Source organism: Pelodiscus sinensis, chromosome 1 (assembly GCF_049634645.1).
Source record: "Pelodiscus sinensis isolate JC-2024 chromosome 1, ASM4963464v1, whole genome shotgun sequence".
Classification (NCBI taxonomy): Eukaryota; Metazoa; Chordata; order Testudines; family Trionychidae; genus Pelodiscus; species Pelodiscus sinensis.
Genome location: NC_134711.1, coordinates 274,672,949 through 274,690,248, shown reverse-complemented (window position 1 = coordinate 274,690,248; position 17,300 = coordinate 274,672,949).

Here is a 17,300-nt window from a genome sequence, read left to right as displayed (position 1 = left end):
ATTTGGGTGCGCTGGAAACACCTGACTTTGCCTCATGCTTTCTTTGTGCCTGAAGAGTGCCATTATCAAAAATACCAGTTAACCAGCTGTATCATAGCTCTCAACCTGTATGTGCACCCACAAAGCAACACTGAAGTCATTAGGGTTCCACATGGATGCCTGAAAGATAATTATCAGAGAGATAATTGCATATTTCATTCTTTCTTACTTATCTTACTATAGCATTCCTTCTTGTGCTCCTATTTTCAGGAGAAATGCCGTTGGCTGAGGAAAAGTAACCCACAGCCTGCATCAATTTTTCATTTGAAAAGCGATAAAAATAATTAATTTATTGAATTAGAGGTTTTGAAATGTCTTTTTATTTCCCTACATTTAAAAATGTTTTTCTATGTAGAAACATCAGGATCTGTCAAAAAAAAGTAAAGAAAGAGATCAGATCAGAAACTATTTTTTTAAACGTATCTCCATGTTATCTTAACGGATGGGCCATTGAATGTTCTGCTCTGAAAATGAAGTAAAAAAATCATTCGACAGATTTCAGCACAGAAAACCACAGACTAAACTTTTGAATGATATGCTTGGAGGCACAACTGAAATGTGCTTTCAGTAAGTTACAGTAGTACAGGGATATCTGTTGCAATACTATTGTTAAGGTTCTGTTGACATTTGCACCAAGCAAAACTAAAAACCCATTTTTTCACACTGTAAGGCCAAAGAGTGGATCAGCTTGCACAGCAGCATAAAGGGAACATAATGACCTCCCTTACGCCTTTTCTGTTTATTACTGGCATAGTAAGCAGAGAGCTGCCTCCATGGGGTCGCTATATCTCTGAGGCTATATCTATACCGCAGGGTTTTTGTGCAAGAAGTCTTTTGCGGAAGAGTTCTTGCGCAAAAACGTCTTGCGCAAGAGAGCATCCACACTGAATGGATGTTATTGTGCAAGAAAGCTCTGCTGGCCATTCACAGAATGGCCTGCAGAGCCCCTGTGCTTTTTCGAGTAGGCTCTTTTTGCACAAGAAACCACTGCGGAGCATCCACACATACCTCTTTGCGCAAGAGCTGTAGCTCAAAAGGGAGTTATGCCTCGTAGAAGGAGGTATACCTACACCACAAAAAGCCCTCTGTTCTGTCTCTGTTCTGTAGAATTTCTTGCACAAAAATGCACTGGAGGAGTGGACGCTCCGTGGGTTTTTGCACAAAAATGGCCGTTTTAGCACAAAAACCTTATAGTGTAAACATAGCCTTAAAGCAAAATTGAATGGAACATGACAATGATCCAAAACTTCGCCCCTCAACACTGGTTAGTCTGGTATCCTAGGCCTTTCATGTCCGTGCAGCCTGTATCACTTCCTACAGCTTTCATTTACCAGGAATACTGAACCGCAGCTAATGGGAAATGTGGACAGCCATACCTATGGAGCCATGGAAGCAATGTAAACAACCTGTCTAGTGGCCTAGAAGCAGCTTATCCTGACAGGCTTCGTGTTGTCAGGAGGTTGCCCATCACTGACTTACAGGAATTTGCAAACAGGTATACAGATTAACTCAACCTCTCCTACCTCCTCTGCTCAGCTCTTTGAGACTCAGGCATCAAGTCACACCTATAAACAAAATCATACTGGGATGTGATCTTTTGTGATCCGACTCCTCTGAATGTTATCTCTGGTTTTCAGCAGCTGCATTAGCACTTGGGTTCTAAAGTTGTGGTAACTTAATGGCACGATTTTCAAGCTCACTATCCTTGTATATCTGGGATGAAAATAGGAATGAGCTCACAAACCTAAAGAAGCTTCTTCATGTGTCTGAAATCTCTGGCAACCAGTTCCTTACAAGTCTAGTGCCAATGTTTTTCTCATATTGAAACAGTATGAATACTCTGCTTTTATCAAGGGGATCAAATTGCTTTTATTTCCCAAACACTGAAAACACGTGCAAATTATATAGATACTTCCATTACATATTTTGAAAAAGAACTCTGTGTGTGTGTGTGTAGAATGCACCTGAGTAATGTTGTCCGTCAGAATCCATTTCCCATCACCCATGTACACAGAGATGTATAACATGGGTTACATGGCTGATGATCGCCCTTGAGGTTGTTAATTTTTATTCAGCATCTACTGCTTCAATGATACATCCATATTAATTTCAATACGTTAATGTGTGGTTTGGAAATGAGGCATCAGTTATCCAAGGATAAATGAGCCTGTCCAATAAAAGTCAGATTTGTGGGAATTTTCAGTACCAGTAAAGAAATTAGTGATAAGGGGAAAAAGCCCTTATGAAACATTGCAGTATAATTTAAAATGCTGTAATCTAAGTAAAAGGACAACAAAAGGCTGAATAAATGTAAATGATAAAAACTCGCTAAAACATATGCACTGTAATATATGACATCATACAATTTTTGTTTCCTTGCAGGGGTATGACTTGCAGCAGCAACATCTACATAAAAGAGAATATTAATCAGAAAGATCAAAATAGATTAACTCAACACATTATATATAGCTCTCATATTTTAATTCTACAGTTGTAACTGTATATTATGCTTATATACTGCATGCATAATTATAGAGCAAAATTAATCCCTATTGTAGCACCATTTATTTAAATTGATTTATGGCAACAACAAATATTTAGATTTTTTTTCTTTCACTCTTTCTCAGTTTCTTCCTATATGATAGCAGGCCACAACCCTTTTTTATATTAAAAAATGTATTATTGAACTATATTAAACAAAATTCCAGTCCAAAATGTAATAAAAATCAACACATTTCCATAAAACCTTTTGTTCGAATCTGCATTTTCCAATGAAAGTACTTTCTGTGGAAATTTTTCCAACCTACTTTAATGTTTGAGATTTTCACCATGAAATTTTAAAATCCTAGTACTTGTTTAGTATTAATTATTATTGTTCATAAATGAATTAAAATGAACGTGTTCATGAGTAAACTAAATAGCTAAATAAAGAGACTGACTTTGCAGAATACTGGTCTGGTAGCACTTTATAGACTAACAAAACATGTAGATGGTATCATGAGCTTTCGTGGGCACAGCTGTTTTTCCTCAGCAGGGCACCAGACTATTGGAGACTTATTACTAAGTGGCACCTGACCTCATGAAAAATATCACTTTGTATCTTTTCAAAACTATTTTGATTGAAGTTGTTCTAGTTGATTTTTGAAGCAACCTTTGTAAACAAGTGCTATGGAGTTGAGCAAAAAGATCTTCACAATATGTAACAGTTATATAGTAATTTATAGGGTGAAAGCACTATATATATATATATATATATATATATGCAAAAAAAATGTTGCAAACATTCACTAGTCCTGACAAAAATCCCAGTAAAGTAGGTGGATATACAAATTTCCAATTCACAGGTGGGGAAGCTGAAAAGAGGATTTCATAAGAAAAATCACCCATAGAATTTATTAATATAAATCTGTATGCATTACTGATGTATTACAGGGATCATTAATAGTTCATTTGTTCATCATTTTCACATCAAATTCTGATAGCACCATAATCATCATAATTTATATTTATTTTGTAATTTTTTGGTATGTATTTTTATATATGCACCCAAAATATTCTTTAACTCCTGGTGACAGAGTGTATGCTCCCTGCACTGTTCAGGAGGGGCTTAGCATGTCCCCTTTAACATGTCCCCGGAGGGCAGGGGAGGCCACACCCCCTGTAGCTTATTGGGCATGCTCTGGCTGCTCTGGATAAAAGAGAGCTACTCAGGTCAGTTGGGGCAGGGGGGTGGCCAGGGGAGAAGGAGCTCAGGACCAAGCTCCTGAGCAGTTGCAGCCATAGCTGTCTCAGGAGCAGCCACCCCAACCTCCACAGTAACCCCAGGCAGTGAGGGCATCCACAGGACACTAACTCACTGACCAAACCCATGAGGTCTGCATGGCCATGAGGAATGGTAGTAAGTAGCCCTGGGCGGAGAATTGTCCTCCAGGAGCTCAGCGCGCTGTGGCTGGAAACCCCACTGAGCCACCTGTGGAATCTTCCACTGCCAACAGGGCCCTGGGCTGGGACCTGGTGCAGAGGGAGGGCCCGGGTCCCCCTACCACTGTAATGCTGCTCACAGGCATTTGGGACGCTTGCCTGCTACCTAGGCCAAAGTGTCCGTATTTACCCTAGTAGGGGTGAACTAGATTTTGGGACTAGGCTTGTGAGGTTGCACTTGCTCTAACAATACAAGTAGTTGAAGACTGATATGAAATTCCAACTCATTCGTCTTTTCTGTAGACTAAACAAGTCCAAAACTTTCAGTCTCTCCTTGTAAGTCATGTGCTCCAGCCCCCTAATCATTTTGGTTGCCCTCTGCTGGACTTTCTCCAATGTGTCCATATCCTTTCTGTAATGAGGGGCCCAGAATTGGACTCAATATTCCAGATGCAGCCTCACCAGTACTGAATAAAGGGGAATAATCACTTCTCTAGATCTGCTGTCAATGCTCCTTCTAATGCACCCTAATATGCCATCAGCCTTCTTGGCTACAAGGGTACACTGTTGACTCATATCCAGCTTCTCATCCACTATAATCCCCAAGTTCTTTTCTACCGAACTGCTGCTTTGCAAATTGGTCCCCAGCCTGTAACAATGTTTGGGATTCTTCCATCCTAAGTGCAGGACTCTGCACTTGTCCTTGTTGAACCTCATCAGATTTCTATTGGCATAATCCTCCAATTTGTCAAGGTCTCTCTGAACCCTAAGCCTACCCTCCAACTTATCTACCTTTCCCAGCTTAGTGGCATCTGCAAACTTCCTGAGGGTGCAATCCATCCCCTCATCCAGGTCTTTAATAAAGATGTTGAACTATCCAAGAACTGACCACCAGACAGACATCGAGCCATTGATCACTAGCCAGCTTTCTATCAACCTTACTGTCCAGTACATACTTCCTTAATTTGCTGGCAAGAATACTGAAGGAAACCATACCAAAAGCTTTGCTAAAATCAAGGTATATCACATCCGCCATCTTTCCCATGTCCACATTGCCAATTACCTTGCCATAGTAGACAATCAGGTTGGTTAGGAATGACTTGCCCTTGGTGAATCCATGTTGACTATTCCTGATCACTCTCCTTTCTTTCAAGTGCATGAAAATAGATTCCTTGAGGATCCTCTCCGTGATTTTTCTTGGGACTGTTGTGAGACTGACCAGTCTGTAATTCCCTGGATTGTCCTCCTTCCCTTTTTTAAAGATGGGCACTAGGTTTGCATTTTTCCACTCGTCCTGGGCCTTCCACAATTGCCACAGGTTTTCAAAGATAATGGCCAACTCCCTCAGCACTGTTAGATGCATTAGATCCAGCCCCCTGGATTTGTTTATGTCCACCTTTTCTAATTAGTTCTCAACCTATTCTTTTTCCACCTCCTTCCCATACTCTATTGCCTAGTGCAGTCGTCTGGGAGCTGACCTTGTCTGTCAAGATAGAAGCAAAAAAAGCATTGAATACTTCAGCTTTTTCCACATCGTCTGTCACTGGGTTACCTCCCCCAACTAGTAAGGGTCCCAAACCTTCCCTGACCACCCTCTTATTGCTAACATGCCTGTAGAAACCTTTCTTGATAGCTTTCACATTCCTTGCTAGCTGCAATTCCAATTGCGCTTTCACCTTCCTCATTACTCCCCTGCATGCTCAATCAATATATTTATACTCCTCCCTAGTCTGTCCATGTTTCCACTCCTCTGTCCATGTTTCTTGTAAGCTTTCTTTTTGTGTTTAAGCTTGTCAAGGATTTCACTGTTAAGCTAAGCAGGTTGCCTGCCATGTTTTCTTTTCTTAATACACATTGGGATGGTTTATTCCTGTGCATTCAATAAGGCTTCTTTAAAATACTGCCAGCTCACCTGGATTCCTTTCCCCCTCATGTTAGCATCCCAGGGGATCCTACCTTGAGGGAGACAAAGTCTGCTTTTCTGAAATCCAGGGTGTGTATTTTGCTGCTCTCCTTTCTTCCTTTGGTCATGATCCCAAAATCAACCTTCTCATGATCACTGCTTCCCAGGTTGCCACCACATCTACTTCCCCTACTAATTCCTCCCTATTTGTGAGCAGCAGGTCAAGCTGCACATGGCTCCTAATTGGTTCCTTCAGCTCTTGTACCAGGAAGTTGTCCCCAACATTCTCCAAAAACTTCCTGGATTGTCTGTGTATTGCTGTCTCCCAACAGTACACAGATAATACAGGTCTTCCAACAGATGTCAGGGTGATTAAAATCCCCCATAAGAACCAGGGCCTGTGATCTGGAAGCTTCTTTTAGTTGTTTGTATAAACAAGTTACCTCATCCACCTAATCTGGTGGTCTATAGCAGACACAGACCGTGACATCATCCCTGTTGCTCCTGCCTCTAAACTTAACCCAAAGACACTCAACAGACTTTTCTCACACTTTATACGGGAGCACTAAGCAATCAAACCACTCTCTTACATACAGTGAAACTCTTCCACTTTTTCTCCCCCGCTTGTCCTTCCTAAACAGTTTATTCCTTTCACGACAGTGCTTCAATCAAGTGAGTCATGCCACCAAGTCTCCATTATTCCAATCAAATCACAGTTCTTTGTCTGTGCCTGGACATCTAATTCTTCCTGCTTGTTTCCCAGGCTGCTTTTGTTCATATACAAAAACCTTAGATAACTAGCTGATTTCTGTACCTTCTCCATATGAATCGAGGTCCTCCTCTGTTGCACCTTCCATCTTGTGCTTCTTCCCAATATCCCACTTCCCTACTTACCTTAGGGCTTAGGTCACCGCCCCCTGACATAGTTAGTCTAATGCCCTCGTCCTTCCTTTGTTCATTAGGTGGATCCCATCTCTTCCTAGAAATCCTTATGCTCAAAAGAGCATCCCATGGTCAAAGAATTCAAAGGACTCTCTCAGACACCATCTATGCAACCATGCATTTACTTCCAAAGTTTGACAATCCCTACAGGGACCTTTTCCTTCAACAGGGAGGCTGGACGAGAACACCACTTGCACCTCAGATTCCTTAATCCTTCTTCCCAGTGCTACATAATCTGCAGTGACCTGCTCAAATCATTCTTGGCAGTATTGTTTGTTCTTACGTGGAGAAATAAGAAGGGGTAGTGATCCAAAGGTTTGATCAGTCTCAAAAGACTCTCAGTCATATCCTGAATTCTAGCTCCACTAGAAAAGAGCACACTTCTCTAGATTCCTGGTTGGATGGCAGATGAATGACTCTTAGGAGGGAGTCCCTAACCACTGCACCTGTCTCCTTCTGTTGTGGGTAGTGGTTGTGGAACCTCCATCCCTAGGATTATGCATCCCACGCCTCTGGTCAATGGGATCTCTATCAGATCCCTTCCCTCAGGGACACTGCCATAGTCAATCTTCCAGGGTTTGAATTAGCACGTCTAGTGAAGACCTGCCAATTTGAACTGAGAAGGCACCACTTTCTGCACTAAAACTTCTGCTCCTTGCAAGGAATAAGGGAAGTCAATGGGAGTGTTTGCTCCCTTTGACCTCTTGCTGTGTAGATGGACTGAAAACACTATGTAACATACTTTGACTCCAGCTACATAATTAACATAGCTGGAGTTGTGTATCTTAAGTTGACTTTCCCCTTTAGTTTAGACCAAACCTTAGTGCCTTGGGATAGTCCAGGAATAAATTTAAACTAATCTAGGCAATGGATCTAATTCAAAAACACCAGTTATAAACAACATACAAGGGAAGTATACACACTTGGGTTTGAGTTAACACACTTTCACTTAATAACTTTAAAAATCATAATAGAGCAGATTGAGATTAATTAAAATGTCCAAACTAATTTAAATCAACTATGTGTACTTCAATAAATCAGTTGATAAATACAGTTTACAATAATAAATGAAACTCAACCAACTTACATTTACATTGTCATCATTTACTGCACCTCTGAGTGTACATCCTCTGACCATCAGAACTGTAAACATTTGCTTGCATGGGTGCATATAAAGATCTCAGAAGAGGGGACAGCACTTATTGGACCAGTAAAAAAGTCCGGACAATGTGTGATGGGCATGTGTCCCATCTCAGGCTGTAAGAGGTTAATAGGGTCCTATGGAGACTGAGCAGAACGGAGCCAGTTAGAGAGTGGCTGCAAGGAGCATCCAGTCAGGACTGGACTGGCCGATATAAGAAGGGTGGTATAGCAGAGCAGCTTCCATCATTTCCTGGAGCTGGAGGAGGGAGGTGGACTGACTGCTTAGCAGACTGAAGGCAGCAAACACCCTGGACAGAGTACTGCTGCAAGTAGAGACTTGGAGAGATAAAGACATTTCCTTGCATGCTACTGGAATCTGCAGACTGAGGTCCTTAAGCAAGGGAAAAGAGAGTGCTGGGGCCATGAGGAACTGACCAGGGAGATCTACAGAGGAATTGAAGAGGGCTCCACAATCAGCAGTCATTTACTGGGTCCCTGAGCTGAGAAATGCAGCAGTGGGTGGGCCCAAATCCCTCCTGCTCCACTCCAAACACCACACAACCAGGAACAGAGCAACTGTAACAGATTTGAGGACAGAGGCAGGAGCAGGGGCAGGTGTGGGGGGACATGAGAATGAGTGGGTGCAGGAGCTGGCTGCTGGACTGCTGAATTGCAGCAAGCAGGTGATCAACAGCAGCAGTGTATGCCACTCACATGCTCCTGGTCTGCTGGAACAGCTCCTGCCAGACGGTCTGGAGCAGCTCCAAGTCAGTGTCCCACCTCTGCTCCTGCCACTCAAGACACCACTGCAGGGCACACAGACAGGTGATGTGTTCCCATTCCAGGTCCTTGCACAGTTGTCTGCAGCAGTGGCTCTCACAGGGTCAGGAGGATGCTGTGGGAGGTCATGGACATGCCTCATTCACAGCTGAGTAGAATAAAGAAAAGGGCAGTCATCCCAGGAAACACAGTGCATGAAGTCTGAGCCGACACCTCATTTCTGAGCCGACACCGAAAGGTCTCAGTTCAGACAAAGGCAACGTGCTTCGAGCAAGGCCATCTGTGGCCTAGACAGAGGACACTGTTCTACAGGGGCACAATTGTCCCAGGGAAGCCTTGCTACCCTCACGCCCCAGAGAAAAGCAGACATGGGAAGGTGCCAACCAAGCCAGGAGTCTGTGGGTGGGAGGAGGGGTGACATGGTGGCTCTCCTCCCCTCTGTGCCATGCAAATGCCAGGTCTGGCAGTGGCAGCATCCTGCCCCCCTCTGTGTCTAGGGAAAGTAATGGGCCTTTTCTGGGTTCGTCTGAATACTGAGCGACATCCTGGGAGGGGGGTACTGGCTCCAGGGACAGAATTACCTCCTGGTTGATGGGCATCATATCCTGGTAGGCCTCATCTTCCTCCTCCACCATCTCCTCCTCCTGCACTGCCTCACCCTTGAAGAAGTGTCTCCAGGCTGGAGTCCATGACCAGGGGACAAGGAGCCAACCCCCCTCCCAGGATGAGGTGCAGCTGCTCATAAAAGAAGCAAGTCTTGGATGCAGCTCCTGAGCAGGAACTGCATTCCCTGGCCTTGGTGTAGGTCTGCCTCAGTTCTTTTATTTTCATGCTCATTTGCTCCTGGATGTGCATGTGGCCCTTCTAGCCTAGGCTTGTGGCCATCCAGACATACACATCAGCTTTCCTGTGCCTGGTACAGAGATCCTGTAGGTTAACCTCCCTCCCCAGACCTCAATGAGATTCAGGATCTCCAGGACCCGATCAGGAAAGAGCCTTCTTCTGCCCCTGAGCAGGAGCTTGGGAGCTGGCTGCCGTCTCACTAGCAGCCATAGGAGGCTCAGTGGGAGTGCTGGGGTCGCTCATGGCAGCACAATTGGGTCCTGCAGTGTGACATAGGGCTGACAGGACCTGTTTTGTGCCACAAGCTGTTTCCCCTGTGACTGCACCTTTAAAGGCAGCAGGGGAAGTGAAACTATAGATTTCTGTGAGAAGCCCTGGAGGCCAATTATTTCGCAATAAGCACAGGTGCAACATCCATAATCACCCTGTTTCGAAATAGCTCTTTTGGAATATGCGTTATTCCTTGTGAATTGAGGGTTTAGTATTTGGGAATAAGAAGCCTGTGATTTCAAAATAATTTTGAAATCACAGGCTTGCTGTATGGATGCTCACCTTGTTATTTCAAAATAACATGAATTATTTTGAAATAATGCTATAGTGTAGATGTGCCCTTAAAGAGTTTTTGCATCCTTTCAAGCACTTTTGCAAACAGAAGTTGTGGTTACTCATAGGGCCGGTAAGGCAAGCTAACTCTCAGGAAGTTCACCAATAGACTCTGAAACTCCCTGCTGAGTCAAAACCCCAGCAGACTCTTAGCAGCAGCCCCTGTTTTCTACAGAGCTCCTCAAAGCAATCTCCACACACCTGAATAGGATCCTAGCTCCACAGACATGAGATGAACCTCCCTGTATGCTCTCTCTCAGTCTCTGGAGGTAGAAATTTCTCACTCTCTTCCCCAAAGCATTATAGGACTTGTAGTCTCTAAGGGTATGTCTACACTACCCCGCTAGTTCGAACTAGCGGGGTAATGTAGGCATACCGCAATTGCAAATGAAGCCCGGGATTTGAATTTCCCGGGCTTCATTTGCATAAGCGAGGCGCCGCCATTTTAAAATCCCCGCTCGTTCGAACCCCGTGCCGTGTGGCTTCCTAGTTTGAACTACCGTTACTCCTCGTGGAATGGCTACATGCGGCACGGGGTTCGAACGAGCGGGGATTTTAAAATGGCGGCGCCCCGCTTATGCAAATGAAGCCCGGGAAATTCAAATCCCGGGCTTCGTTTGTAATTGCGGTATGCCTACATTACCCCGCTAGTTCGAACTAGCGGGGTAGTGTAGACATACCCTAATGGTACTTCGACACAACAACATTATTTCAAAACAACTATCATTATTTCAAAATTACTTATTCAGCATCTACACAGCTGACAGTTATTTCAAAATAATGTTGAAATACTATCAAGCTGAAGGACTTCTTAGGGTGCATTTACACAGCAGGGTTTAATTCAAAATAAGCTACACAATTTGAGCTATGTCAATTGCATAGCTTATTTTGAAATTGGGAGCATCAACCCAGCACTTATATCGAAATAAAGCAGTCTCCCTCCAACTTCCCTTACTCCTTCTACAATGAGGGTTACAGAAGTTGGAGTAAGAAGTCCTCCAGCTTGACAGTATTTTGACATTATTTCAAAATAACTGCCTGCTGTGTAGAGGCAGACCAAGTTATTTCAAAATAATATTGCTGTGTAGATGTACCCTTACTCTGACTTGTGTAACCTTCATTATACGAGGAGTAAGGGAAGTTGGAGGAAGAGTACTCTATTTCAAAATAAGTGTTGTGTAGACACTCCCCATTTCAAAATAAGCTATTTTGAAATAAGCTATGCAATTGATGCAGCTCAATTGAGTTTGAGTTAAGCCCTTTGAGTTACTTTGAGTTAAGCCCTGCTGTGTAGACACACCTTAAGGCTGGACTTCAGCACTCAGGTTACATCTACACTGCGGCAGTTTTTTGGAAGAGGAAATGCAAATGGGGCGCTCATTTGCAAATCTCGTATTCTCATTTTCATATTCTCTTCCGATCCTTTTTGCGGAAGAGGTGGTGTTTACAGCATCTTGCACAAAACGGGGAGTTTCCGACACATGGCCCCGTCTACACAGGGCTTTTTATCGCAAAAACCTTTTCCACAAAAAGGCTCAGAAGAGAATATGCAAATGAGAGTGTGAGATTTGCGAATGAGCACTCCATTTGCATTTCCTCTTCCGAAAAATTGCCGCAGTGTAGACATAGCCCCTGAATCTTCCCAACTGGAATGTTCCTCATTAAGTTCAGAGACACACACACCCTCTAGCAGAGAGTGCCTTCAATTCACATCTATTATAAGGACTAAGGGGGTGAGGTAATACATCCGTTGGTCTAATAAAAGATATTACCTCACCCACCTTATGTCTCATATGCTAGCACCAATCAGCTACAGCAAAACAGCAATCACATAATCATATACATATAAAACCAGATTAACTTCACTTATTTGCAGTAGCAGATAATCTGACCCATATATTCTATACTGTACTGATACAATATCTTATTTATTTGTGTTTATACAAGTGAAAATCAACAAGTCTTTATGTGATAAAATTCACGAGAGACTGGATAGCAAAAATAAGAATCACAAACATGTTACAACACATTTTTAGAAGTATAGACATTCTTTCAACTGTGTGCTTTCAGAGTAATGAGATGGCCTCCATTCCTTGTAGGTTTTATTTAACTTAGTACAGGAAAGGAAATTGTAAAGTTTTTGCTAGGTGATCATTATACAAACCTATTTGCTTCTGTTTTCTTGTAATTTAGAAGGGAAATAGTTTGACCTTCAGTTAAAGTTCTGTCAGGTTTTGTCAAACTTTATGCCAACAAACTCACTGATTTTAATTGAATGGAAACAGTCATCCTCATCCTCTGTGTCACATTGCTAGATTTCGTATAGTTGAATTTCAATCTGGTTTCACTGGGACCTACCGAATGTGGCTTATGCCAGCCTCTGAGTCTCCTTATTACACTTCTATCCAGAGCAGCATTGTTTGCCTTTTTGTCTGCTTGCTGATTAAATTGACATCTTTTTACCTTTTGTGACTCCTGTGTCATTTTCTGCTGACAGCATCTAGTAATGGTAACAGACCAATGTCCTTGTGGAAGGAGCAGAAATCATTGATTGGCTGGGTGTATTAATGCAGACCCTCTAAATGTCATGCAGACATGGCTTTGTGCTAAGTGGCAGCTGAATGGGTGCCAGTGAGCGATGTTATTAAGCACAGATAACAGGCAGCACCCTCTATACACTGGCAATGTCACTTTGTACCATTTGAGGAACAGTTGGGAGATAAATTTGTTCAAGCAATTCTTCCTTCCCACCACCTTCCACTGAAGCTATTTAAGGCAGAAGAGTTTCAATCATATACAGACTAAACTGCCACTGGCCTGAACTGCGTACCAATTCAAAGAAGCTGAAGTAGTTTTTTCTACCATATATGACACTTCACAGTAAAAATCTCTGCTGAACAAGAAGATGGAGCCAGATGACATGTTAAATGTTTGCCATCTTTATATTTTTCTTCTTAGAAATGAAGGATTATTAATTATTATAAGAAGCCCCTAGCCCTACCACAGTAAAAATAGTTACAGTGATTCCATTGGTTCTCCTAGCTGAAAGTGATTGGGACATGAGAATATCACAGACGCAAATGTGGTCACAACCACACATAATACTTGAGTTTGAAAATACAGGTAAGACTGAAGTGGCCCATTCAGTGAGGCATTTGTGCTTGACTTTAAGCACATGATTAACTCCATTTATTTACAAAAGCACTTATGTAAATTGCACTGACAAAGTTAAGCATTTAAGCATTTGCTTAAAATTAAGCACATGCCTAAAGCTTTGCTGAGTTAGGGTCTTGATCAGGAATAGAACAGCTCCCAAAGGGAATTTTGTCCTCTTTTGACTCTGTTAACTATGTTTTGAGTCCAGTCACTAGAACCAATGGAATAACCCTGGGCTTACATCAGTGCAAATGAGAGCATATTTGGTCCAGGAGCTCTCCTTATCCTTTGATCCTATTATAATAGCCTTGCTAGTCACTCTATGCCATCCTCCAGTGTCTAAAAAGGTGAAATTGGTGAAAGCACTGAATACAGCAATAAGCTTTGCGAACAGGAGCAGCAAACAGGGAATTTTGAGAGGGAGTTCTCCAGGTAAAGGAGGAGCAAATAGGGGACCCTTGAGGTAAGTGGCTATCTGTAGTGTGTGTTTGGGGGTTACTTGCTTTATGCTGAGCTTGTGTTTCTCTGTTTGTTTTGTTTGTTTCTTTGAAGGAGCGTGTGCTGTGGCCGGCAGTTGGAAGCTGTGATCTTCTAAACGTTTGAAATCTAGATGCCTCTGTTAATTGGCTGAGCCTTAGTCAGGAGGCGGGGCTATCAGGAAGGCCAGAGCTTTATAAAGTAGAGTCAGCTATCAGGGAGCTTTGCAAACAGGGAGTTTTGAGAGGGAGTTGGGAAGGGGTATGGGAAGGGGCCAAGGTACATTTGCCATTCTTTATAGTTTAGTTTAAAGATTTTAATCAAAACTTCCTGATTTAACTAGAAACCCTGTCATTGGAGGAGATTTTGGAATTAATTGATATACTTACCAGTAACATGTCATCGGGACCAGATGGCATTCACCGAAGACTTCCGAAAGAACTCAAATGTGAATTGCGGCACTAACAACGATGGTTTGTAACCTATCCTTTAAATCAGCTTCTGTATCCAACTACTGGAAGATAGCTAATGTAACGCCAGTATTTAAAAAGGGATCTAGAGGCGATCCCAGTAATTTTAGACCAGTAAGTCTCATGTCAGTACCGGGCAAATTAGTTGAAACAATACTAAAGTCTAAAATTGTCAGACACATAGAAGAACGTAATTTGCTGGGCAAAAGTCAACATGGTTTCTGTAAAGGGAAATCATGTCTTACTAATCTATCAGAGTTCTTTGAAGGAGTCAACAAACATGTGGACAAAGGGGATAAAGTAGATATAGTGTACTTAGATTTCCAGAAAGCCTTTGACAAGGTCCCTCACCAAAGGCTCTTATGTAAATTAAGTTGTCATGGGATAAGAGGGAAAATCATTCTCAGTGGATCTAAAGAGGCAATTTGCAGTTGGCCTGCTCACCAAACAAGTGACACACACACACAAATATATATAAAATCAAGATTCTGTATTAATACACCCAGCTAATCAATGATTTCTGCTGAGCAATGAATACTTCATTTACATATTTGGGTAGGATCAGAATGATGTACTCATATTACTGTACATTAGTGTAATAAACTACTTTCCATCCATTATTAACTAAGGCTACCTCCAGACTGCATCCCTCTGTTGGCAGAGGGATGCAAATAAAGCACCTCGAAAGTGCAAATGAGCCTGTGATTTAAATATCCCGGGCTTCATTTGCATACTCACGTTCTGGCGCTGTGCTGATCACGCACCATTTCGAAAGAGAAAGTGCTGTGTAGCCGCGGTTCTGCCGACAGCAAGGAGCTTTTTTGACAAAATGAGGAATACAAAAAATGAGGATTACAGGATCAGTTGAAAAAGCTCCCTGTTGTCGGCAGAACCACGGATACACAGCACTTTGACTTTCGAAATGTAGTGTGATCAGCACAGCCCCGGAACGTGAGTATGCAAATGAAGCCCGGGATATTTAAATCCCGGGTACATTTGCACTTTTCAAGGGCTTTATTTGTATCCCTTTGCCGACAGACAGATGCAGTCTGGAGGTAGTGTAAGGGAGCAAAGGTGAGTGGAGGTTAAACAAGTACTTGGATTTTTTTTTTTAAATCGACAAACATGGATAACTTGTACCCAAAAGTCCTAAAGGAGTTGACTGAGGAGATCTCTGGCCTGCAGCTATTCAATTTTCAATAAATAAATCTTGGAATGCTGGGAAAATTACAGAAGGTTGTCAGAGCAACCAGATTTATCCTTTGATGAAATTCAGTTTTGGTTGATGGTGTTACTGTGAAGATACTATATACTTAGACATTTATGAGGTTGAGTACCACACAACAATCTGGTTAAAAGTTTAGAACCAAAGAATATCAATAAAGCCCATGTTAACAAAATTAAGCACCGTCTAACTGAAAGATCTAAAAAAATGGGAAATCAATGAAGAATGGGAGTGTTTCCACTAGGATTCCACAGAGATCAGTGCTCAGCTGACACTAGTCAACATGTTTATCAAAGATCTGAAAGAAAACAAAATCATTGATAAATTAAAGGATAACACAAATATTGGCAGAGTGGTAAATAATGATATGGCAGTCATACAGAGCTATCTGAATTGATTGGTAAATTGAGCCCATTAATACAGCCAAATGCAAAGCTATACATCTAGGAACAAGGAATGCAGTCAATACCTTGATGATGCAGTATATCACAGAAAGCAAGGTCTCTGAATAGGATTTGAGAATTATAAAGCACAAGCAAAACAACAAGCATTCTCAGTACAATGCTATGGAAAGAAGGGCTAAAGTGATCCTTGGATTTACAAACAGGAGATAGTGAACATGAGAAAGGAGCTGATTTTATTTCTGTATATGCTACTGGCGAAACTGATAATAAAATACTGTGTTCAGTTCCTAAGTTTATAATTGTAAAAGGATGTTGAAAAACTGGAAAAAAATTACTAAGTACTAAAGAACTTTTTTAATCTAGAGGAGAAAGGCATAACAAAATCAATGGCTAGAAGCTGAAACTAGACAATTTCAAATTACAAAATAAGGCACACATTTTTAACAATGAGGGTAGCTTAACCTCTGAAACAAATTGCCAAAACAGTGATCTATTCTCCATCACTTGCTGTCTTCAAATCAAGACTGGATGCTTTTCTAGAAGGTATGCATTAGCCAAACACAAATTTTTGGGTTCAATAGAAGAATAAGTGGGTGAAATTTAAGGGCTTGTATTATACAAGATATCAAACTACATGATTTAAAGCAGCAATAAGGCAACCAAGGCTAGTGAAAAAAAAATTAAAAAATAATAAATAGTCTTGCAGCACCTTAGAGACTAACAAAAATGTAGATGACATCATGAGCTTTTTGGGCACATGATACCATCTACATTTGTTTTGTTAGTCTCTAAGGGTATGTCTACACTACAGCACTAATTCGAACTAACTTAGTTCAAATTAGTTAATTCGAACTAAGCTAATTCGAATTAGTGCATCTAGACTTAAAAACTAGTTCAAATTAGCGTTTTGCTAATTCGAACTAGCATGTCCACACTGAGTGGACCCTGAACTGAGGTTAAGGATGGCCAGAAGCAGTGCCGGCAGGGCATCAGATTAGGACTTAGAGTGTGGAACTGCTGTCTCAGGCTAGCCGAGGGCCGTGCTTAAAGAGACCTGACCCCGACCCCGGACAGACAGTTCTCAGGGGTTCCCCACTAGCAAAGCAGTCCTGGCTTGGAGTGCCCTGAGTGCCCACACTCGGCACATCACAGCACTCGGCCATCAGCCCGGCTGCATTTGCCGCAGGCTGCCATCCGGGGCGGGGGGGTCAATCAAGGGGCTTCAGGAGAGCTTCCACCCCGAGGAGCCCACAGAGCCAGCCTAGTCCTCCCCATTGGGGGCTCGTACCCCATTCCTCCCTCACCTCCTTCCACTTACCCCTCCCTAGCCTCCCTTCCTGATGTACAAAATAAAGGACACGTGTGTTCAAAAATAGAAACTCTCTTTATTGAAC